Source organism: Ischnura elegans, chromosome 1 (assembly GCF_921293095.1).
Source record: "Ischnura elegans chromosome 1, ioIscEleg1.1, whole genome shotgun sequence".
In the NCBI taxonomy this organism is placed as follows: domain Eukaryota; kingdom Metazoa; phylum Arthropoda; class Insecta; order Odonata; family Coenagrionidae; genus Ischnura; species Ischnura elegans.
This window is the reverse complement of record NC_060246.1, coordinates 157,051,517-157,076,499: the sequence shown is the minus strand read 5'-3', so window position 1 is coordinate 157,076,499 and position 24,983 is coordinate 157,051,517. Positions and strand designations below refer to the sequence as shown.

Sequence of the window (24,983 nt, the reverse complement as noted above, 5' to 3'; positions counted from 1 at the left end):
AATCTCCGAAAGAATAGGTAAGGAATTGGAAACAATTGACCTATGAAGAGTTTTACCTTCATAGGCCTAATATTTAACAAGTTAGGTATTCCTATAACCAATATATCCGACTATTGGAGCGTTGCTATCTTGTTTGACAAGCTTTGCTTTCGGAAATATATGAGTCGTGATTGATTCTTTAGCATTCTTCAAGCCCTTCATTTTTCACCGAACACCGGCCCAAACGATCCAGAGCCTGAGTATTTTCTCTAAAAAAATCCGTCCCTTTTAGATTCATTTCCTCCATTGATTCCCTAATAATTCCTTCCCGAAAGCTATGCACGCTTTGTCGTTTATCGTGAACCCGCCGGAAAGATTTCCCTTTATAAATTCCGTCTTTCTGTCATTAGATCCTTTATTCTTCCATCCTACATTCCTTATCCCAAGCCACTTTTACCATCAATATCTCAATCTCACTTCCCTGAACTCATCCAAGAGGAAGGTGGTAGAAAGAAGAATCGATGGTGCAAGTATTGCACTATTGCGGTGCAAGCACTCTTGGGCGTAGGAAAGAGACCGCAGATATCTACATTGGCTGCTAGGTCTCCTCTACTCTATCCCGAGCTTTTTTCTTTCTTTCATAAGAAGGCATGAATAGTATTATATATTTTTGTATCATATATTGCTATAGTATTATAGGTTAAATATATTGTTATGAAATTTGTGAGAGAGATATTCCGTACATTGGTAAAACATACATGACTGTACGTAGTTGTATATAATATATAATTTGAAAATGGTCATCATTTCGATTGTATTGAATTTGTTTTGGGTAAATACAATATTTTTTTCATGTCATGTGATTCCTTTTTTCAATAGACTAGGGCTCTTTTATAAATAAGAAGTAACTAGAGATTTCCAAGCACGATGGAATTAGTCTTTCCCTCGTGTAATTAGAAAGAAAACGCCATCGTTGCTTTCGGTAATCGGGTAAGTAATAAGGGGCATAGATGCTGCAAATCTATTCCCAGCAATACGTATTATTGAATGGTTTACTCGAATTGATATTATTATGCACCAAATGAAAAAATATTATTGCGGTAAAAATTTAATCATTTTCAGATTTTCGCCGAATATTTGTAGTAAGAACCGCGATACGTGGCCTAAATGAAGATTACTTGTAAGATGTTTGCTTGCAAATACTATTAGTTCCAGTTTTTATGCATTAATTTCTAACTCGGTCACATCATATTGCAAAAATATGCTATTGGCTTGAGTTCAGAAGATAGTAATGAGGAAGTTATGGGTTGATTATTTCTGTTTCCACATCCATTTTTAATTCAGCAACGGAGTCTATACCCCAATGACCCAAAAAGGACACGTATCAGCAAAATCTTTCCTCACGCCTTCCCCATCTTTTTGATGTTCCGATGGCACTCCCAAAAAAGCTATTCCTTGCTCTTACAAGCGGACCGACTAAATCTTACTATTACCCCTCGCTTCATCTCCGTACCCCCTCCACCTTAGAACAGCCGGCAGGAGTGGTGCATGTCAAGAGACACCCTAATACACCCTCGGAAAATAATCTCGAAAGCGGAGTGCCACCGATCTCAAGCACCTGCAGTGTAGGGAATACATTATGGTATGTGAAAACAATTTTTTGTTAAATATCTGATGCTTACGGGTGGTCGTATGGGAAGAAAGAAATCGGAGCTGAAAACATGAAACGAGTAAAGGAATTTGTGACGAGAATAGTGGCTTCAGAAGAAAATGTAGAAATTATTCAATATTATAGAACCCTACCCCGATACTTAGGATTACTAGTACAAGGAATACGCCGAAATATCCTGCGCAGAATTACCATCCCAATCAAACAGCTGTTCACGGCGACTCCTTGTACTTATAACTTGCATTACATCCATCTAAGCCAAAAATTTCCCAATGGCAGTGGCAAAATACCAATGGCGATACAAGTAGAACATTAAAAATTCATTTTCATCGTATTTTTTTGGATACATTGCGCAGAAAAAAAATTGAAAGAAAACGGTGGCGCGGGGAAAAATCCGACAGTATGCAACCCGCATTACGTTAATATCCCGCTGTGCGGGTGACGTGATATCACGTCATAAATAAAAAAATTCATAGCTAACATATTAGGGCCAAAAAATTTTCTTTCATTATTTTTCCCAGCTCTTTTGGCACCCATGCATGCGTTTTGCATTAAAAAACGACAGCCGCACCGGGGGTCGATTTTGAGTTTTACATGGTCAGCATTGAAAGTGTTAAAGTCCTTTATGGTTCGGAGGAAAAACGAATTCCCATATCTATCCGTCCGGCAAAAAATCTCTCTTAATTTATCGCTTCTATCGAACCTGGAAATATAGTGTGGCTCTAATATTATGTTCTCCGTGTCGGTCTTAAAGATATCCATTCTCAATTGTTCAAGCAATCTAAGCCTACCGCGCAGCCTCCGAGTCTCCAATGGCTCCCAACCTAATAGGTCTCTGGACAAAATTTTAATATCCCTTCAAATACTAACTAAAAATCGTAAAATATAGTAAAATTGTCATAAAGGCCACTTTAACGCATTTATTTCACATATTTTCTTAAGAATTTACAAAACAAATGACCGATACAGTTCCAAAAACACACCCACTTCAAAACGTAATTCCATTGGCCAGCCGGAAAGTGACGTCAGCTCATGCAATCGTGTGAGAAATCCAGTGGCGTTGCGCATTGTCACCAAATTTCTCGGTTTATTTAACGACTTTAAGTGAGGTTTTATTTCTTGTATATCTTTCGTAAGTTTTATCGTAAAAAGCAAACGCCACGGAACCTGGTTTCACCAAGGCTGACACCGGAAACTTGCCGAAAATTACAGCGGCAGCAATGTTTACTTACATAAGCAACCGATATTGCTACATGCATGCTGAAAGCCGGGGAGTGAAGATGCATAGCTATGGAAATATAATATCACCGGCTCTAGTAAAATACATATTAAATGTGTTTATGAAATTTAACAATGAAATTACACTTAATAGGGTCGGACGAGAAGATTACGCTGACGACGCCATTGGCAGTCTAAATATATGTTTAGACTGCCATTGGTTGCGTGCAAATTATGCACAATCAAAACGAATGTATCGTTCGAGCTCGTGTGTGCCCCGGAAAGTAGGAATGAATAATGGTTACGACGGGGAAAGTGCGACCCCCCACCTAAACTAAATATAATGACCCGAGTTCCTAAATTTAAAGTAAAGCAAGGAAAACCAATCCAGAAGAAGAGAAAACAAGATATAGTTCTTACCTAACACTTCCGATGCGTTGATACAGAGGGAAATGCGGTATAGCCTCTTCTCACAACCAACTAAGGCCCAGCGCACACGGAGCGACTCTTTTGTGACCACATTTGGGAATCAGTTGCGTCTGCAACCAGTTTGCAACTGAAACAAAACTTCTGTCCGCACACGGGTGTAATGACAAAGGGCTGGTTGTAAATCAGTTTCGTCCATCGTGCAATCAGTGAAGTGTTTATTTAGTGCGGTCCGTGTTGTTTTTTAGCCCTTGCCTTGGCCGTCAGCGCTTACTATCACTGAGTCACACAAAGCATGTGGAACGAGAAATTAAGGGATAAGTATTACAAAGTCGTTCGCTCTGGTTTCATAACAATGTGTGGAATATGTTGCGCGACCGCCATCTGCTTCGAGAACGGAAATACGATTTACTTGAAGGGGGGTCGCACTTATTCCGCAGTCGCACTTACCCCACCTCACCTTATGGAAACTAAAAGATCTTAAAAAATATTTAACCTGTTTTTGCTCGCGGGGATAGTTACAAATAGTACACAAGAAAGGTATATTTTATTTTTTAAATTAAAACTTCTCAAATGTTGCTCTATATTGTTGCATTAGTCTCCTTTAAGAATAATATTTTTCAAAAAGTGTCGCACAGCGATCCCCTCGAAGTGGATAAAGCCAGCAAGTGAAAAATCTTTCCAGTGGTGAAGATGAGTAGGCATTGGATTGTGTCAAATCTGATAAACAATGCGTAAATATTAGAATTCATTTTTTTCATTCATTCACATGCGTCGGCACTTTCTCATCCGAACCAATCTTCGTTCTACGTCTTGGGTGACCGTATGAAGATATTTATTTGGAGCATTTCTAGTCGTATTTCTGCACTTAGGCACAATGCAGTACTTGAAGCTATACGCTGCGACATATCGAGGAATAACTACGACACGAAAAAGACGGCGTGATAACCACAATATCGCCACTGTAAACTTCAATAATGTGCACGGTCAAGGTGGTTAAGAACAACACTATTGCATGAGCTGACGTCATTCAAAATGGCGGCGGTGCGAATTTCGTTTTTCTTTGATGGCTTGTAAGACGTATTTTAAATGCTCATAATAAAAAGATAGATGACTTTACAGCCATATTGTTACAACTTTTAGCTTAATAATTACACCTACTTTTCAGAAACGTCTTTACCTAAATAGGTGTTCAGAGACCTATTCTGCGACTTGCGCTGGGTTTTTCGCATTGGAGCGGATTTTTCAACTGCTAATCTACAGATTGCTTTGAGAGTTCGACGAAAAGGAGGCTATTCTATTATCTTACATAAGGAAAAATATCTTTGTGCGTAAACCGACAGAATTGCTAAGAGCTACGGGAGAAAAATTCGACGAAGTGACGAGCTGTCACGGTAAGTGTCCTTCTCATAATGTTTACTATCGTTTTTGTAACGTTTCGTAAGATATAATACGCTCATTAAAAGAGACAAAAGCGACATTTGTGTCCTTAATTAATAGAAAATGCTCAAATGACTTACTTTCGCTTGTATTAGATTATATCTACTATCTATAGTAATAAGTAGATATTATCTAATTTAGATAATATCTACTTATTAACCTTTCATTATTGCTTTAATTTTGATTAAGAATTATTTAAATTGAAAAAAAATGAAATTTTATGTATGGACGATCATATTTCTATTTGCAGGGGCATTTTAAATCCATCCGAGAAGAAGACTTGGATATTTTAAAATGAAGTGGCCGTCGGGTTCCGCCGCCATTGCCCTGGTGACGGGTGCAATGGTCATCGTTGGCGGTGCAATCAGGGCCATTTGCTATTGGCAGAAAAGAAACAAGAGCAATTTCGACAAAGATGAACCCGAAATACAGGAGGAGAAGGACTTAAACGACTATGAGGCAGAAGACCCCAAGACTGAGAAAGGAGGCGAAGAAGTCAATGAAGAGGAGATAAGTGCAGGAAGGAACGAGAATATGAAAAATCTGAGCTTTTCCTGGTGAATAGCGTGGATGAAACCCGCGAAGCTTTCATCCAGGAACGAGAATATGATTGAAATGGCGCTAGTGGCTAAACCGGACGCAGAGATGGACCGTGTCGATGAATGCTCCGACAGGAATCTGCGAATGGAAGTGAAAAATTGGGGAGAGGGGAAGGAAGTCCTGATTATATACACCTAATGAGTGTATATTGATTCCAATAAAAACTGAATAAAAATTGAATTTACGTGTTTATATCTCCCCCCGAGAAGGGCGTACCCAGGATCAAAACTAAGGGGGGAGGGGGGGGAGGAAGGCAAGCCGTGGTTGTTCAAGTTGTAGGTAAGATTTAAGCATGGAAAAGGTGATTGAAATCAAAATTTTGAGGAAAATGTAACAGCTCTTTATTTAGCTTTTAAAATTATTTGAATGAAAAATATTATTTTCCTTAAAGGCATTTGCGATTTTTGCTTCTAGGGGAGGGGCAGCTGCCCCCTCCTGCCTCTCGCTGGGTACGCCCATGCCTAATGACGATATGTAACGACGTTCTTCATAGTCTTGATCCGAGAGTGAGTTGCCTCTTCAAAATATGAAGGTAAGGGGCCCCAAACTGCTCCAGGCGAAAATAGTCAAGAGAAGAAAATTACCAGAAGCAGCTCTACTCATATCCTGAATTTTCGAAATACTAAGTCATCACAGCTTCTTCTGTTTTGCTGTTTCTATTTAATTGCACAGGCCAACAAAAAAAATTCGTTTGAAAACTTTTTTCATTTTAATAGCCGATCTTTATAGATTTTGATGTGCCGAATCCAAACCTGGCCTTAGTTTTTTTTGTATCACCCATAGTTTCCAAGCAACATGTATTTAATATTTAGTCTAATACCCCTATACGGTATACAGGGAAATCAATGAAACACCGTGTTACATCATAAAATTGTTTGTATTTACTACAGCGTGATAATACAGGGTTCACCTGTCAACTGGAATTGGTCTACATTTTCTTTCCCTTTTTTCCTTGAAGCTTCTTGTGTAGCTTTTTCTGCGATGAATCGCTTGCTGAACTTCTCGGTGAAGTACCAACAGTACTCCTCATTATCTACATTCATTAGACCTACTTTTTCAATTTTATTATAAATATATAAAAGCTGTTAAATTCTAAACATATTGTTTGATTTCATAAATTTAACTGAAAAATGTGAATAAATGGTGGGTGATACAACTTTTTAAGCATCACATTTGAATTCAGCAACTTTAAAAACATATGAATAAGGTATTTTCAGTAAAAAAGTTATTTTCATTGTTGGCCTGTGTTATTTTTACTTTAACTTAAGAACTTAATCCATAACAACGCCCGTTATATCAGCAATGCAGTACAACCACTTTAGCATTCAGCAATTTCAATGCGACATTTACGACCACCATCCGTGCAATCCTGAACTAGCGCTTGCTGACTTCTATCATTTTACTTGAGTGGGAATGTGGTTAGGAGGGAGGAGTTTTCAAACGGACGAGGAGCTTCAGCATAGCGGTAAAATTCATTGAAAGCCACTTGTTGCGACGTCCCATGCAGTGGCAGTGGCCAGTTTTGGGGGTTAAAACCCCCCTAGAGCTCAGAGAATTTTTTTTAAGTTTAATCCATTGGATTGATATTACTAATAGAATAGTGTAAGGATTATTAAAATATACCTCAGAAGGCCGTAAAACACCATTTTGATCTGTTTATCATAAAATTCCGCAATTTATTAATCCCGCACCTACCTCTTATCCTGGTGGGTATTCCATACCCCCACACACCCCGGTATTAGTTGCACCTAAACACCCCCCAGCCTTAATTCCTAGCTGCCCCTGGTTCCATGAAGAAGGTATTGTAAAGCAGTGGCGCAGCGAGGGGGGGTTTGGGGGATAAACCCCCCCACCCCCTCAGAGCTGAGAGAAAGTTTTAAGTTAAATCCATTTTACTTAATTGCATTAATATTACTTATAGAATAGTGTAAGGATTTATAAAATATCCCTCAGAAAGCCGTAAAACTCACTATTTATCCTAATTTTTTTCTGGGTAGGGCCCCCGCACCTCCCGATTACCCTGGCGGGTATGCCATACCCCCCAAACACCCCAGTATTAGTTGCGCCTAAAAACCCTCCCAGCCTTAATTCCTAGCTGCGCCCGTGTTGTAAAGTACGCCCGGGGTCACGAACAACACCGAGGCGATGATGCCGAAAAGTAACGGAAAGTGTACTAAATACTTAGCAACGAAATGATTTTTAATGCACAACTTCGTTTTCTATTCATGACTCATCGGAAGTCGAAAAAAATCATCTCTTGTAAATGAAATAGAACGTACAAAAATTAATGCATCTAAAATATACAGGCACAGAATTTTGATTCCAAGCACGAAAATAAAAAGAAGTTACAAAATACTGAATATTTAAAATATTAAGGCATAAATTGTTAGCCACTTTGTTAATTTATTCTGATCCATCTATACTTGAGATGCTTGGTTGGCCGGGAGATCTGAAGACAACAAACCTCGTCTCTAACCTCCTCCGAATAATAAACATAATGCAGTTGTATCAAATATTAGTGGTAAGTTAAAGCTAATATTTGGCAGTTCTGGATACCACCGTTTGTGCCACGCAAATGAACATTGAATTGACATTCGGATGGAGATTAAACACATGGAAAACATTTTTCACATGTACCTTTCGTCACTACTACCACTATCATAGATACAGCAGACCGCCATATCAAATTATTTGGTTTTAAAAATGGCGGTTTAGACGAGCGGCAATGGTCAATTTTATCCTAATTTGAAAAAGGCCAGATTTGCGCCCATGTAATGCCACTCTACGTGACGTCACAGGGACCTAGATTCTATACCAGTAGATAGGAGTTTTACATCGTCTGAGATTACTAATGCATGCATGAGGCACAGAGCTCAGGGAAATATGTCTTAATAATCACTTATTAAAACTGGCTAAGGTCGGAAAGTTTCCTTCGTTTGATATGGTAATAATAATCCTTATTTAAGCAAAGCGCTACCAGCTAGCAGGGTACTCCGCTACCTGCTAGCAGCCTGCATCTCAGCGGCACACACATTCTCGCCCCAATGTCACCTCACTTGCGGCAGCGGGAACCAGAATGACGTCACGCGGAGTTATCCCAGCATTCATACTTAGCCGTCGCGTTTTCGCGCGCTTGAAAATTTACACTTTTCATTTAATCGCTAAAAATAGATATCGTCATTTAAAAATCTAAAAGCGTGAAATACGTACTCCAGGAGTTATAATCTTTCGAATTAAGTAATAAAAAAAATAATAGGAAACCACCCTATTGTGCGGGAAAATCAACATGAAATAGAGCATGTTCTAATTTGGTTCCTTAATTCACTTGTTAACTCGTAGATACATCTGCACCTGCGAGGTACCTTACGAGCCATCATCAGGGTGTGAGGCAATGGGTGATTCCACGCCAGGCATGCAGCACTCATCCTAGCCTTATTATCAGACACGCACTCGTTTACCGGACACTAAAATTGTAAATTTAACTTGCTCTTGTAAATGCATTGCCTTAACGCAGTAAAATTAACATAAGAGCTCAACTGAGCTCGGAGAACTCTGAAAATAGTTGCCGTAAAGCAAACCATTATTATTAAAGTAGGAAAACCACGTGTGTATGTGACGTCACGAGAGGTATTTAGGGCTGAGGGTTGAGGATTGCGCCCTGAGTCCCCCCCCCCCCCACCCTCACCGACGCTCTCCTAGTACCTCCCCCTAACCACCAGCTCCACCCAACGACGCGCAAATAGAACCTCTCCAAACCGCCTCCGTGATGCACTCCGACTTAAAATCAAGGCCAGCAATTTTGACTTGACCCTGGGCTATTTGCGCCAGGAAACTTGCGCCCTGATATCCTTAGCAGTTCCCCGCCCTCCATCACCGTTTGTTGTTGGTGGGCAGTAAGTAAAAAGCAGTGCGTCATTATAGGTTTTACCGATTAGTCCTCGTTCTGCCATGGTGAAGTTTGTGTCTCGCAGCAGTTCGGTTAGCGCTGAGAGGTGGACGATATCTCGCTGATGAGTACTGGTAGGTCATACGTTCGTTAATAACCTATTATTTCATGATATTTCTACCTGTTAAATCATATTTTTTGATAGTTTTTGTGCGAGAAGGCAAAATTCTGTGGCAAGGTTTGGGCAAAATGAATGGAGTTTTTGGACCCGGATTTTAGGAATAGACTTACCATGTTTTGTAACCATTATAAAAATCCGGATGCAAGCAGGTTTAGTTCTGCGATGCATTTTCACGTTCAAGTTTATGTTGAATTCATGAATTCTGTTCACGCATCCGCATATGTGTCGTTCAATTTAAACATTTCAGAAAAGTACATGATCTTTTACTAGTTACAGCATCATAACACCAGGCTTTTAAGAATTGGTATGCATTGCATGCTTCTTCCGCTGTAGCCATTCCTTCTTGTCAAATGAATGGAGGTATAGTTTCATCTATACAAATATTATGTTATAGCTAAAGGTCTATTTCTTGTTGTTTTTTTTAGGTTTTAAGTAGGTTGGAGTGAAAATTTCAATTAATCAACTGAATCGAAGAACAAGCCTAAAATCAAAATTTCAATAATAAGCAAAAAAATCAACGACCCCTCTCAATCCGTTGGGTCAACCCTTGGAGTATTAATATCATCGGTCATCCTGTTTGCAGATTGCATGTCTCATGGAAATAATGTGAAGCTACCTGCTGTGTTACTAAACGGAAGGAGTAAGTGTTCATCAATCTATTCAGTGAAGTGACAGTGTCAACAGTTCATTAAAAAGTTAATTGTCAGTTATATGCTGAATGTGAAGTGCCGGTGAAAATAAGTTCCTATTTTGGAGAGTCGACGTTGTAAAGCTGAGCTCTGCCGCCGATGGACCCGACAGCAAATAAAAGGTAGGGAGTCACCTCTTGCAGAGTGATTCAATTGAAACTTAAACATTTTTGTAGAAAATAATTTCAAACAATCTGGTTTTAGCACCCACTTTCTCCGAGGAGAAGGAAAATTCTTTATCACAATGTGATGTCTTTTTGAATGATGCACAATTTTCTTTGGATAATGATTCCATTGTTTTTTTTGTAATATATCGGGATTAAAAAAATGATTTTCAGGTTGGTTCAATAGGTTTTAAATTCAATAAATGAACTTCTACTATTGTGTGACGCTACCACATACTTTCACAGGCTCGACTTAGTTGAATTCCGATTTATCGGGATGAATAATAAACTTCGCAATGTTCTATTACATAAACTTTACACCTTATGAAGTTCAGCACTCATGCGTTATCCTAACAATTAAACCTCCATCAAAGTGTCTGAAGTGCAAGTTACATGCAGACCAAATTCTAAAGGTGCTATGTATGGAGTGATAATAGGGTGACATAGAAAAGAACAGCTGAATCACCGTATGGGAAAAGTGGCTTAAAGGGGAAAACGTATTTGGTTGAGGGAAGTAGATAAGCTTATTTCATATGTCAGTTTTTATAGCATAAATGAATAATAATGCCAACTAAATCAACGGTAACTAATTTTAGTCCTTGCGAACATCAATTCAAATGATGAAAAGAATACGATATGACTTACCTCGAGTAAGATTACGCGATGAAGATAAAGAATTTTGAATGTCATCACTGAAAGAAATCAATTCCAACCGTTGCTCCATATATATTCCTTGAAGTAGCAGCTTTCGCAGTTAAATTATATATTCATTTGGTTACAGAGGCACCAGTGTTGTTCGCGATGAACCATTTAGCACTCCAATTTGTATAATGATGACAGCATCAGGTTATTCCACTAGGACATGGCTTCAGTTGAACATGGATATCTGGGAAACGAATCTGCGAATGGCCAGAAAAAATTAAATACGACTGTGATACTTTTATTTTTCATTGAAGAGTTATTTATTTCAACGACGATCAAATGGAAGGTTTAAGTATTCACGCTAGATGACACTATTTTGAGCCCAAGAAAGGTGTGCCCGCTACTAACTAACTTCATTGATAACGAACAAATGTAATAACCCTTAGAAAGCTTATGCGATATCAGTGGCATTGTGGATGAAGATGATCACATAGTTGTCTGAAATTGGTAACACACATTATTTCGAATATATGAGGCCTTATTGGTATTAAAAGTCCTGTTCGGCACTGAATAGGGTCTACAGTTTATTCTTGACCAATGAACAAGATAAATATTTGTGCCAGTCATTTGAAAGTTTAAGCGCGATTGAACTTAGGGCAGCAATTATGAGAATGTCAAATAACAAATACGCAGCTGACAGAAAGATGTGAAATCTATAGAATATTTCCGTTTCATAACATCTTTACCGCCGAAATAATATGCAGATGCCAAGAAAAATTAGCCGATATTATCCCTAAGTGATTTTTGTAATAGCGGCGATAAAATTAAAAAAAAAGATTTTAGATTGGTTCAATAGGTATTGAATAAATTATTGCACTTTTACTATCGCGTGACACTACCATCAATTTTCTTAGATGGAATCTTCTAATGTTCATTGTGACTTTCATTCAAGCTTAAGGTCTTCATATTAAAATGGTAAATAAATTTGAAATTGAGTGAATGGTAAAGGGGATCATATTTATGCACTCATATGGACAAATTAAACTAATATATTATATACTAATCGCATAATGGGATAAGTTTTTATCGTTAATTGCAATATCTATTCACTGCCTATCTCTGCTCTCTTAGGCAATAATGTCACACGATGAGCTTTATTAGTGGCATGTTTATGCGTAAGTGTGATCGCAATCACAAGAAAATAACAATTACCACCTCTGTTCAATATACGATGAAATTGATGTTCTCACTTACCTCAGTCCATACCTGTACATTTCTTCTTTGTATTTCTGCTGATAGCTTAAGTAGTAATCTCTCGTTTCCCGTGAATGAGACGGTGACTTCAACGCACGAATTAATCACTGAAACAGTCCATAAAATCAATTTAAATAAGTTAAAACTTGCAGGAATGCGACTCTACCGAAAAGACGGATGATGAAGGACTGGGGGGCGTGTTGTATTTTCTTCGTCAGTGGGGGGGAAGGGTAGGAGCTGGATTGGAAGTGACAGTTGAATGTAGATCGTTGAGAAATTTTTCGTCCATTTCTATCGTTTTTTGTTACGCGATGACGTGTTCTGCACTGACCTTCGGATATACTGGAAAATTCTAGAATATTGATCCACGTGTATTGTGTCCGTTGGTCGTTAAAAATATCCCGCGCTATTTTAGTATAACAGCGCCACCATATGAACAAAGGTTTTTCCGCGCAATATAGTATTTTTATAACATATAATATCGCCGCATTTATTGATATATTTTATTGATATATTTTTATAAAATTTCAAATAGCTGAAAACGTACGATCTTCATTGGTTTCTATGGTTTTCTTTGTCATAAAAAGAAAACGATTCGAAATTATCGTGACGTCACAGGTATTCGTCATGTGGCTGGCGGAGTGTCTGAGGTCCCCCTCCCTCTGTGCAAGAACTTCACTTCGCGGCTAGATCTCTTGGGGTAAAGAGGTGAGTACCGGAACAATTCTTTTGACGTAGCATTTTTCGTATAATTTTCAACGTGCTGTCAATTCTCTGAAATGGATAACTATTCGCAAATACCATATATTCAGCTTTATTAAGTTATCGTGATCGGAGTAACTATTAGTTTGTATGAACAATTTTTACCATCCCAGCCGTCTTCAGTTGAAGTTAGCTTCATGATAGTGCTTTTTTAAGGACGCCGGTGATAGGGAAATATCCGCTCCAATTGAAATCGTCCTCTTTTCACTCTCAACGCTGTGATATGTAAATTGAACTAATATATTTTGTGAAAAGTATACGGCGGCGGACGATAAGTCAAAGCGATTTTATGTGACGAGAAGTTGATTATTCAACGTGTTCGATGCCTCTTGACTTGAAGTACGTATGTATTCGTTTCTGAGTGTAATTAGTGTAACTTCTGAAAAATATATTCCGTAATGGAGTGTCGACATTTGGAGTGAGTTACTAACCTGTGAGTTGTTTAGTCTTCGAATTTATTGCGTTCTTAGGACATACAATAAAACGTTTTGAATACAGGAATTATGATCCTCGCAGCAATCCGGTAGCTTAGAATCTTTTTTACGAAGGCTTACCGGAAGCTTACTGTCAGTATTTCGGTAGCATAGATTCTATTGTACGAAGGTCAAACTGATTGCTGTGATTGTAAGTATGAGGCATTGAAAGTATAAGCGGAACAGTGAAATTCAAGCCAGCCACACTGCTTCGCCATTTGTTATGAGATGACCTGAAATTTAAAAATTTAGCTCCTATCCGTGAGCTTTAGTCGTCAACCCTGATTCGCACTTTGAAAATTCTCTATTTCTGCTCACTGAATGTTGAATTTTTCCACCTATGGATAGTTTATGCAAGGCATTTTATAAAGTTCTTGACATTTAAGTCTAGGAAATTGCACTCAAATACTTCCGTTGTGATAATTAATAGTCACTCCGCTGTCATAATTGGTCATTTTATTTTGATTAGTAAGAAATATAAGGCAATATTGACGATAATAACTGGATTTACAGAACTTAAATTGGAATTTTATTATTTACCAGTCTATGTAATATTATGTTCGTTAGAATGTCAAATTGTTGTAGCTTAACTATCATTCTTAAACTATGCTCCGTGTTAACTTGAAATTTTGAGTACGTGAATATATCCAGCCTTTAATGCGAACTTTTTCTTTTCAGGTACACGAGTAATATTGGGGTGGCGAATCAATTCCGTGAAACGGCTGGGGTTTAATGGGGAATAGCGATGGGGTTACAAAGAAGAGGACGAAGACTGGAGAAACAAGGTGAGTCAAAATCATTAACCAAGTGAACATTATTTGATAGATCATTAGATATTCCCATGCATAGGTCTTTTTTTTATTTTTAATTTGCTACGCATAAACAGCTGAATTAGTAACATGATTCTCCGTGACAATGATGTCTACAAAGGCAACAGGGAGCAATTAAAAATTTTAGAGAAGTTTACGTAGCTCACGTAAATTTTGAGGGATTACATTTTAATATTTAATGATTCCACGTGGAGATGGATGCAATCTCTGAAATTTCCTTTCACATCCTTCATTACTGTTTTCCTTAAATACGATATCCGAGGCATTCCTTTTCCGTTCTTATCATCCTCTTGTCCCTCGTGGATTGACTTCATCAGGCCATCAAGATAAATGCATCAAGGCATGCCCGATTATAATGGTCTGTCTTTTACTTTAAATTTTCTCGGGGCTTCTGTTCTCTCCCAATCTTACGAGGAATTCCGCATTCCACACTCGGTCCATTCATTTTGTTTTCACATTGTTTACCGAATCACCAACAGTTCCTCCACTGCTGTCATTGTCCATGATTCATTGGCATAAATTGTGAGGTCTGATGAATTGTCTCCTTACTTCACGCACAAATACCTGCTCTTACTAATGACTAGATACTTTATTCTCCTGAAAATCTCTTTGCCTGGGCAATTATACTGATTACTTTTTTTTGCTTCTTCACTCGCTGGTAATTTTGCTTCCCAAATAGTATAGCTGGTCCACCTCTTCCACTGTTTGTTTCCCTATTTTTACGTTATTCTTGACTTCGTCTATTGCTACATTGTAATATTTGATGGTGATGTGGCGATTATGATATGACATAGGTCATTGTCCTAACGCATTTGAACAATAATCTTGTTAAATGTTTTAAAGTCTCTGCTAATTTTTCCTCGTGGATATTCATGCCATTAAAACTCCTGACGGATATTCTTTGATTTCATCAATCCTTTTTAGTTAACTTTGAGAATTACCGAAGAAATAACACAGCCTCGTTTAACAAATTCCTAATTCTTGATTCTTCACGGCTTGGTCCTTATTTTATCACTCGTATTAGTTTTTTTGTAAATTTTTTATGATAAACCTGTAAGCACAACAACTTCTTTTAAGGTTCTAAGCATTAAATTCTTAATATATCTCGCCGCGGCTTCGTCAAATTTTGGTGTTAGAATTTGGGCTCCCATCTTCATCCGCCTCGAAATCCTTTTCGATTGCTTTCGTAGTGTCTCTCATTTCCTTGCACAACTCTTCCATGCATACTATCCATATCTTCACTTAGTATTATTTTCAGTCATTAGTTCTCAGTTTTTTTGTCCTTTTCGGTATTATATATTGCGATCTTCATTTGTGATGGTTCATCTAGGCAGCTTCTACTTTTCCACGCACTTGATGTTTTTGCTCATCTTCGAATGTAGGTATTCGTTGTTCCCGTTTCAGGCCTCCCTGGCTTTACGATAAATCTCGTTCCTTAATCTCATTTACCATTTCTCAGTTTGCGCATTCTTATACTTCAGTAGTATCTTCAGTACAATCCAAGTCTTTCTGAATGTTTTTCCTTGACAATTTTCTTTGTCCCCGAACTTCCACACCTGCTTTCTTTAGTCCTCTGCTTAAGTTTTTCTAACACTCTTCCTCTGATCTCTAGGTGACATCTGCTTCCTGAAGTTAAACTTGATACAGAGTTTTATTTAAAATGTCTACTTGCCAAATGCTGTTCACCGCTTTCTTGAGTTCTTTTTTTTATCATTTCAGGCAGGCATTACAACGCTATTAAGTTATATCTACTGTCGGTATAGTTAGGTACTAGGGTAGCTATTGTCGTCCTATTCTTCCTGTATCTGAATCTTTTTTTTAAAGCTAGAATTTAGTCTATTTAGAATCTTCTCAACTCTACTGGCATCTTCCTTGTGCATTTTCTTCGCCTATGGTTTGTAAATTGTTGTGTCAGCAACCGTTAGCTTGTGCTCTGTGCCAGTCTTTTTTTCGGATATATCGTCCCTCTTTCCCGGCTATTCGCTTGCATTGACCTTCGTCGGTGATAACATTGCTGTAACCGAGAATTATTCGATTTTCTTCACCTCTTACCTGTTCGATTACTTCTGTGGTATATTGATATACTTACTCCACCTCCGCATCTTATGTAGACTTGTTGTAGGCTTGAAAACCTTCAAAGCTGCAGTAGTTCTGACTTTTGGTTTTTAACGTCACCATTAGCTACCTTTTATTGAACTGTAGGCAGCTTTTTTATCGGCGCTCTTTCTGTGCACTATCCACACTTCATCATTACCGTTAAGCATTCCTGCGTGTATCGTTATCCGTAAGTGTCCCACTTCAGTCCATTTTATTTCACTTATTCGTAATACGTCGCGGATCATTCTTTAAATCTCCATCCTCAGGTTTTCTGGCCTCTAATCTCAAATCGAATTTGATCGACTTAAACCCTCGTATAGTCCCCGACTGAAATTCGAATGGAGGACTATTATTTTTTGACTAGATATCGCATGTTTTACTATTTTACTGAAGTTAATACCATAATGTTTGTATTGAGTGGAGTATCTGCGATATATCTGTATAATCTTGGTGGTTGCCCCTATCCTTCTATGTTGCGGTAATATAATCGTTAAAAAGATATCACGGCGCCCGAAGAGAAAACTGTCGTTTTACTGATCAATTAAGCCTGCAGCTTCAAACATTTGAAGAAGAATGATTTAATATATTATGCTATTCCAATGGAACGCAGCAATTCAATCATAAGCTGCAACAAATATCAAAAGTTGGCCGTGTGCCTCTTTCCAAGAATATTTTTTTATTTCCTTGAGTTTTCCCCTTTTTTCCATAATTGTGGTTTCACCATTGTTTTGATAAACCAACTATCGTGTATATGAAGATTACACATTAATGACTTGTATCTACGTGAAGGGGAAGTTATGAAACTGAACACCTACAATGGCCTTTTTGGTATCTATCAATATCGATGTCCGCTACCATATTCTTTAACTATCCTAAAACAAAGTTAATCCTTTTTTCAGCCGGGGATCCATTTATTCTATATGATTGGCAACACTTTTGTATGCTTTGGAGCTTCAATTAGAGCTACTGACAAAAAATCAGAATAATTTTTATAATTTAGAATTCCTTTTATAATTTTTCTGTATTCATTTACGGTAGAAATTAATAGACGCCGAGAATTATGATACTGATTCGCTGATTCCATAATGATGAACGGTATGCGTTAAGCGAACTAATACGATGAACTCTTCCGTTTCCTTTTATCGTTTCTGCACCTCCTCGTTTCTCCTACGGATTATTTGGATTATATAGATTGTGTGCTATGGCCTTCGTAAGGTAATAGTCCATTAACCCAAAATATCGAAAGAAGAAAGGAATCCATCGAACAATATCACCTTCCGCCTCTTCTCATCCATTGTAGGCTTCTATTTATTTATCTTAGTTGCCATGAAATATTTGCGCGTGGCGTATTTGAACGTGAAAGTTTTCTTTCTCGTGAGTATTCTTTTAGAGTTTCTACGTAGATGTTATTAGTTGACCTTATATGGATATTTGTGATGCTTAATATGTCTATAGATAGTGAATTTGGTCATTGATATATTTCGTTGGTATTACCGGCTCATTGGCTGCAACTCATCCTTTGTATGCTTCTATTCACTTAGGTTGTCATTGTTTACCTAAAACACATCGTGATATAGCATCTTATTAGGAGGTATTCCACTATCAATGGTACTATAGTTTTCAATAATGTGCAGACACTCACGAGACCCACTTAACTGATGGTCGGTGAAAACTTGGAAGGTTGGCACATGAAGCAACATGCATCTGTCGCCTTCACAACACCAAGAGCCGACGAGGAGCCCCATTGGAATTAAGATTAGCGGCTTGAATACACTGAGGAGACTCACGCGTCCAAGCTCACGCTGTGTCATCGCGGTGGTTTCTTTCAGGCTCCGTGGCGAGGTTTTTCCTTTCTTTGGATTCATATTTGCAGTCACCGTATATGTCCCACTAACTCGTGGCTACGTTGCCGAGGCCTATTTTGTCCGCGGTGGTTGCCGTAAAGTTCTGGAAGGGTTTGAGGCCTAGGTAATCGTTTCTTTTTCATTCATTAAAAGGGGAATTCTTATCATCAACATTCGTCTAATTAGTTAGGTACTATGCTCCGAAATATATTATTAAAATAATTACGTCCTAAATGCACTACTTTTCATTTATTTACATATGGTTTCACTGATCATGGCTCATGCCAATTAATCATCACTGGACCGCAATCGTAGGATTGGTTTGACGCAGCTCTCCACTCAATTCTGCTGTCAGCTAATCTTTTCACACCTTCGTATTTCTTCTCTTTCACATCCTTATTCACATGCTCCATGTATTTTAATCGAGGTGTTACCTTTCCGTTCTTTTCATCTACTTGCACCTCTACGATTTTCTTTATTTGGCCGTTATGCCTCAAGATATGGCCCATAAAGTTGTTCCGTCATCTCACGAGTATTACAAAAGAGGATCCTCGAGTCGGAAAATTGTGTCTAACTTTGTAACGAAGACAGTTGACTTATATGATGAATTGGTGGAGTTTCAGTAATGCGTTGATTGTTGAGTGAATTATTTGTTTGGAAGTTTTTTTGATCTTCTTTATTAAGCGTTTATTTAATTACTAATCCTCTACTTTCGCAATTACTCTTCATTGTGTCTACAATTTTGGAAACTATATTACTTCTTTCTTAAATTCTAGGTGTGAAAGCCATATGTTCATGAGAAAACACTCTCATGATGCAAAAATATACATTCACTCAGGGGGAAATTAGGTATATTTGGGGGCTTTAACAGAAATTTATACAAATTTAGACGTGAACTATTTAATTAATAACTTTCATAATTGCAAATACAGGGTATTTATAAATGAATATCGGGGTTTTAAAGCTTAATAATATTTATTACATTATACCTACAGTTAAAAATTCTATGTCAAATTAAAGAGCAACTCAAACAGTTTTATTTCTTAGCAACAATGCACATGTGTGTGAAATTTTTCCGCCGCGATCCGCTAGAGAGCGGTAGTAGCAAAGATGGCGACTAGTGAACAGAAAACGTTTTGCGTTTTACAGTTTGCAAAGACTGAATCTGTGCAACGAGTGTTCCGCAGTAAATTCGGTTGTGATCCTGTAAGTGACGATAACATCCGTCGATGGTATCATCTTTTTGAAGATACAGGCTGCCTTTGTAAAGGGAAGAGCACGGGACGACCAAGAGTTAGCGAAGAGACTGTTGAGCGAGTGAGAGTGTCGTTCACTCGTAGCCCAAAGAAATCAGTCCGGAAGGCTAGTTGTAAATTAGAAATTCCTGTGTCAACTGCTTGGAAAGTTTTAAGGAAACACTTGCAACTACGTCCTTACCGTTTACACTTATTACAGGCTCTAAAGCCTACAGACCATGGATTACCGGCCAACTTCACAATGGAAATGTTGTTTCATGACAATGATGATATTCTTGATCATGTTGTCTTCAGTGATGAAACGGCTTTTCACCTCAGTAGACATGTAAACACTCACAATGCGCGGATCTGGGGTTACTGTGCAACACAAGTTGCACAGTAACTACAGATTCAGTCTTTGAAAACTGTAAAACACAAAACGCTTTCTGTTCACTAGTCGCCATCTTTGCTACTACCGCTATCTAGCGGATCGCGGCGGAAACATTTCACACACATGTGCATTGTTGCTAAAAAAAAACAAAACTATTTGAGTTGCTCTTTCATTTGACGTATAATTTATAACTGTAAGTGTAATGCAATAAATATTATAAAGCTTTAAAACCCCGATATTCATTTGTAAACACCCTGTACTATACTTCACAATATTGGAAAAAAATGGAAAGCATTGCACTCTTCACCGCGCCACGGATATTTTTGCAAACCGATGAAAACGCGACCGAAGTGGCAACAGAAATCAGCCATGTGTGGGATGGAATTGGGCCTCCTCTACACATTCCCCTTGCGTCGTCTTATCAAGGTTTTCACGAGAGTTCTCTTCTCTCCTACTCCGCTTAGGACTTCCGCATTTCTTAATCGTGGTCAGTTGATCCGTTTTATCCTCATCATTATATAAACCAACGAGCTAATATATGATGCTCATAGTTCGTGTATAGTACTAATTTTCGAAAGCCTCTACCATTGATATCCTCACCGCTGTCATTTTCCATGCCCCTCCTCTGTTGAGAGTCAGTGCGTAGAAATTTTCGCAATTGAACTTCGTAATAAAATACGATTTTGTTTTCAATCCCAAGGATATTGGGTGGCGACGTTCCAGATGGGAGATTTTATGATGCAAAGCTGCGGTTCCCAACAATTTTTCCTCCATAATACCCCTATATGTCAATAACTAACATTGTAAAAAATGTGACGTGCCCATTTTATTACGTAATTTCACTACGGGTAGGTGACGCTTTCAGTTAGGAATAATTCAATAAATTTAACTTTTGATTTCAATACCCCATAAAATATGTATACATATCTCCTGGTGAAGAGATGCATAACCCCTGGCGTCCGCAATTACCGATTATTTTCGCCGTACCCCCAAGGGGTACGCGTGCAACAGGTGGGGAACCGCTGTTCTAAAGCATTCGATTAACTACAAGTTTTCTTTCAATTTATGATGCAAAAATTATTTATGAATTCATTACAGAGTGAATGGAAACATAGTCGTTGAGGCTTACTAACAGGAGTTTTTGGCTTATTCATTCATCATTGTATGGAACTAAATAATGCCTTCCTACTTCGCTGTATCGCCTGTTCATTCCGATTCTCCTTATTTCCGCTAAACGCAGGCAATACCATCTTACATCTTGGTGATGTTTTCCTCACTCGGCCGTGGAGTCATTTCAGAATTAATACGGGCTCGATCTTTCCATCCCTTCTTGTTATTCACGTCTTTGCAGGGAAAATCTTGCTCTCCACGTTGGTTTGTGCGTCACGCAGTGCAAGTTCTCGTCTCGTGGAAAACTGGCTTTGTTGCCCATTTGAATTATTTATTCCGAATGCGATGGCCTGCATTCGCCCCTGGTGATGAGTGATCAAATTCCGTCTCCGACTCCCTGAACGCTATATCCCAAACAAAGGATCCCGGTTGATGGTTTGAGGCGTTACTGAGTGGAACCTACTCATGATGAATAAAAAATTTAAACTTTGTTTTTCCACAGAATATATTTATAATTACACGACCATGGTTTCGACGCTCCGCGTCATTCTCAAGCGACAAGTACAGTGGTTCAACATCCTTAAATACCTTACATATAGCCAGAGCGAGTGGGGGTGACTGTAGACTTGGGGGATATTGATTTAGCAAGTTTGATATTAAGGCGGAAGTTCGATGTTTATTAATATGTAGTGTAGGTATCGCTTTTATAAAGCTGGTTACGTGTAATTTAATGCATATTTTTTTAACTTTATACATGTAACGTATGACTTAAAAGCCCTTAAGCGTTGGTAATATAATTGACATAGAAAACAAATGATAGAAAACATCCTTTGGTGCTTAACCTTGAAGTGCGACTAATTATTTTCCTATCAGTGGATTGAAATTTTTGAACATTTTAATCCCATTTGATCAGCAAACATTGAATATGGTCGGATTTTGTATTGCTAATTTTTTATGTTTTATTGACTACTCAATATCATACATTTTCTGGATCTGTAGGAGCGACATGAAATTGAGTTAGTTATAGATGGCCAAGAAAGTGATTAATGCTTGGGAATATTAAAAGAATGTAGTGCTTTTATAAATTTTGTATTTTGCTGCGAATTTTCGTATATTTAATTTCCACTTTGCTCATGTTCTTAACTCGACAATTCTTACATTTACTCAATGAACTAACTTGGAATCTCTTTTCTCTTCTTTGCAGAATCAAAGAGTTGGAAAAAATGCCTTCGCAGTGGCAAGGATAATTGGAATCACCAAATGGAGAAGTTCAATTCATCATCTGCGAAGAAAATACGAGAAGAAACAAGGGTTCAAAGCCAAAAGGGGGGTGGATGAAGTGAAAGGCTCTTCATCGCTAGGAATTTTCGGTTGATGAGGGATATTTTTGTGCGATTCTCTGGGTTTACGTCGATGCGTCTTTTACTCATGAATTCGCGTTTACACACAAATGACACATGGTACGAATCAAGATATGAAGGAACGGAAAGCAAAGCGTCGAAATTGACCACGAGTGTTAAGAAAAAAATACATGGTTAAATGGTTGCAACTAACGAGAGGTTATGATTAATGGTACCAAAAGTCAAGCGAATGAAAACATTGACAAATATCATTGGCCAAGAACAAGGTAATGAAAATGAAAATAGCGCTAAAGAAATCCCAAAGTCCCCAAATGAATATTGAAATAAAAGGCCTTATAAACCTTTAGAATGGTTTATTTAGATTATGAGATCTCAAAGAGAAAACTTAGGTAGGGGTGTGTGTGTGAGTGTGTGTGTTATGGTATTCTTTGATTTGGGGGAGGGCAGTGTTATGCATATTTTTGTATGTGCTACTAATCCTACCTCTCCACAGATTCGATTCATCGATGGATTTGAAGAAAAGAAGACAACGGTTTAAGTGCGTGTGTGCGTGTGCGAATGCGTGTTTTAGCTTTGATTTGAGCCATTCGGGCCGAATGCTTTGCGTAACGTAAGGATAGGCGATTAACATTCGTGCGTTAATTTTAGCCTTTTGAACCAAGGTTTTTGCATGCACGCTAATCCATTGCAGCGTACAGGAATGGGACTTTCACTTGGCTTGAGTGCAAAGATACCCCCTGTATGTTGTCGTGGAGTGTATGCTAGGCTTTGGGGATTTTTAGTGCAAGGGTATTTTATTTTTTGTATGTGCTACTAATCCTACCTCTCCCCAGATTTTGAAGAGCAGAAGAGGACAGCGAAGTCATCTCTTCATTTGAAGATTAGAAGAAAGAAGACAGCGTTTGAAGAGGGCCGCATCACTAGGACAGTGCGAGTGTTAGCTTTGATTTGGGCCATTAGGGCCAAAGAAAATTGCGTAACGTAAGGCTAGGAGTGCAAGGGTTATTTTATTTCTTGTATGTGCTACTAATCCTACCTCTCCACAGGTTTTGAAGAGCAGAAGACATCGGTAGAAGAGGACAGCATGAAGAAAGTCATCTCTGGATTTGAAGATTAGAAGAAAGAAGACAACGTTTGAAGAGGACCGCATCACTAGGACAGTGCGAGTGTTAGCTTTGATTTGGGCCATTAGGGCCAAAGAAAATTGCGTAACGTAAGGCTAGGAGTGCAAGGGTTATTTTATTTCTTGTATGTGCTACTAATCCTACCTCTCCACAGGTTTTGAAGAGCAGAAGACATCGGTAGAAGAGGACAGCATGAAGAAAGTCATCTCTGGATTTGAAGATTAGAAGAAAGGAGACAACGTTTGAAGAGGACCGCATCACTAGGATAGTGCGAGTGTTAGCTTTGATTTGGGCCATTAGGGTCAAAGAAAATTGCGTAACGTAAGGCTAGGAGTGCAAGGGTTATTTTATTTCTTGTATGTGCTACTAATCCTACCTCTCCACAGGTTTTGAAGAGCAGAAGACAACAGAAGAAGAGGACGTACAGTGTGCTTACCTGATTCGCGAAGAACATGGCGCCATCTCATTACAGTAAGATTAAATTCCGCTTTCACCCAAATTCATACATTCGAGACCTCACTTTGAAATTAATATAGTTCTTTATTTTAAAAAATCCATTGAGAAAATGAGGTTGTTTTTATTGACAAACGTATGGATTTGGGCTAACATTGTTTCATTTTTTGTCATATTTTACAATTCCAGTTTTAAATCAATTCCAGAGTTAAATATTAAATTTAATGGCACGACATTAGAAATATTTTGTCCACAATTCCAGTTGAATAAGCAGCAAGTGCACTTAATAAATACATTTAATCTGCTAACTTATTTTTGTCTATTTTACGATTTATGGTAATTACCTTTTTTATTATCTTGCTTATTGTTAAAATAATTTTTTAATCAACTTTCTCAGTCATTTGATATGTAAGTATTTCATTTGTTCAGTATTTTCTGGTTTACAATGCTGATATTCAGTTAACATTCGCAAATTTTCTCTTTCTAGTTACGACTCAATCCCAGAATTGAATATCAATTTGGGAGAAGGCAGAACTACCCTGGATTTTGGAGACATGAGAGCTTATAGGACGAAATCACTAAATGGTAAGAATGGATTTAATTTATTTCCTTGTAAATTAATACATGTGTTGTGACCCTTGACGTGAAAACCAAAAATATTACAATGGTCATGCACAAAGAAATAGTAAGTCTCATTTTTGCATCATGTAATTTTGACCTATGCTAGTATAATTAATTGCGTTTGGAATTCTTGCTTCTCTGCCTTTTCAATACCTTTTCAATTCGGTATCAGAATTTAATAGCCAGTAATAGTAAACTATTTTCCTTTGTAAAATCACCTAGCATTGAAAATTTCGTTTTCTATTCAACAGAAAGTGGGTCTCCCCCTACACATATTTTTTGATGAGATAGTATTTTTTCGATAATGGATCGTGAAGGATGTTTTTTCATTGTTATTTCCAAATAGTTTCGTTGTATTCATTATAATACTTCATTTAGATTTTAGGCTGCTTTTTTTCTTATTTCTCTTCATACTTGTCGATTTAGTTCATACTTTCAGATCCTTCCTTACATGTGCTATTTTAAAAAGGTTTTAAATTATTTAATACTTTGTTCGAACCAATGTTTCCGTATGATATTAATGTGAAAATAGTT

The 24,983-nt window shown here is 37.9% G+C and overlaps 2 long non-coding RNA genes across 3 annotated transcripts; one reads left to right on the top strand and one right to left on the bottom strand.

The window, feature by feature from the left end:
* The first annotated feature begins 9,831 nt into the window (after positions 1-9,831).
* LOC124153802 lies at positions 9,832-22,922 on the top strand. 2 transcript variants are annotated; one of them, XR_006863766.1, is made up of 3 exons: positions 9,832-10,210; positions 14,062-14,168; positions 22,095-22,922. It is a non-coding gene; the product is annotated as an uncharacterized LOC124153802 (long non-coding RNA). The 2 variants fall into 2 exon arrangements; XR_006863767.1 differs by lacking the exon at positions 9,832-10,210 and adding an exon at positions 12,782-12,856.
* On the bottom strand, positions 10,942-12,466 carry LOC124153807. The gene is made up of 2 exons (XR_006863768.1): positions 12,149-12,466; positions 10,942-11,151 (listed from the first exon to the last, which is right to left on the bottom strand). It is a non-coding gene; the product is annotated as an uncharacterized LOC124153807 (long non-coding RNA).
* Positions 22,923-24,983: the final 2,061 nt, after the last annotated feature.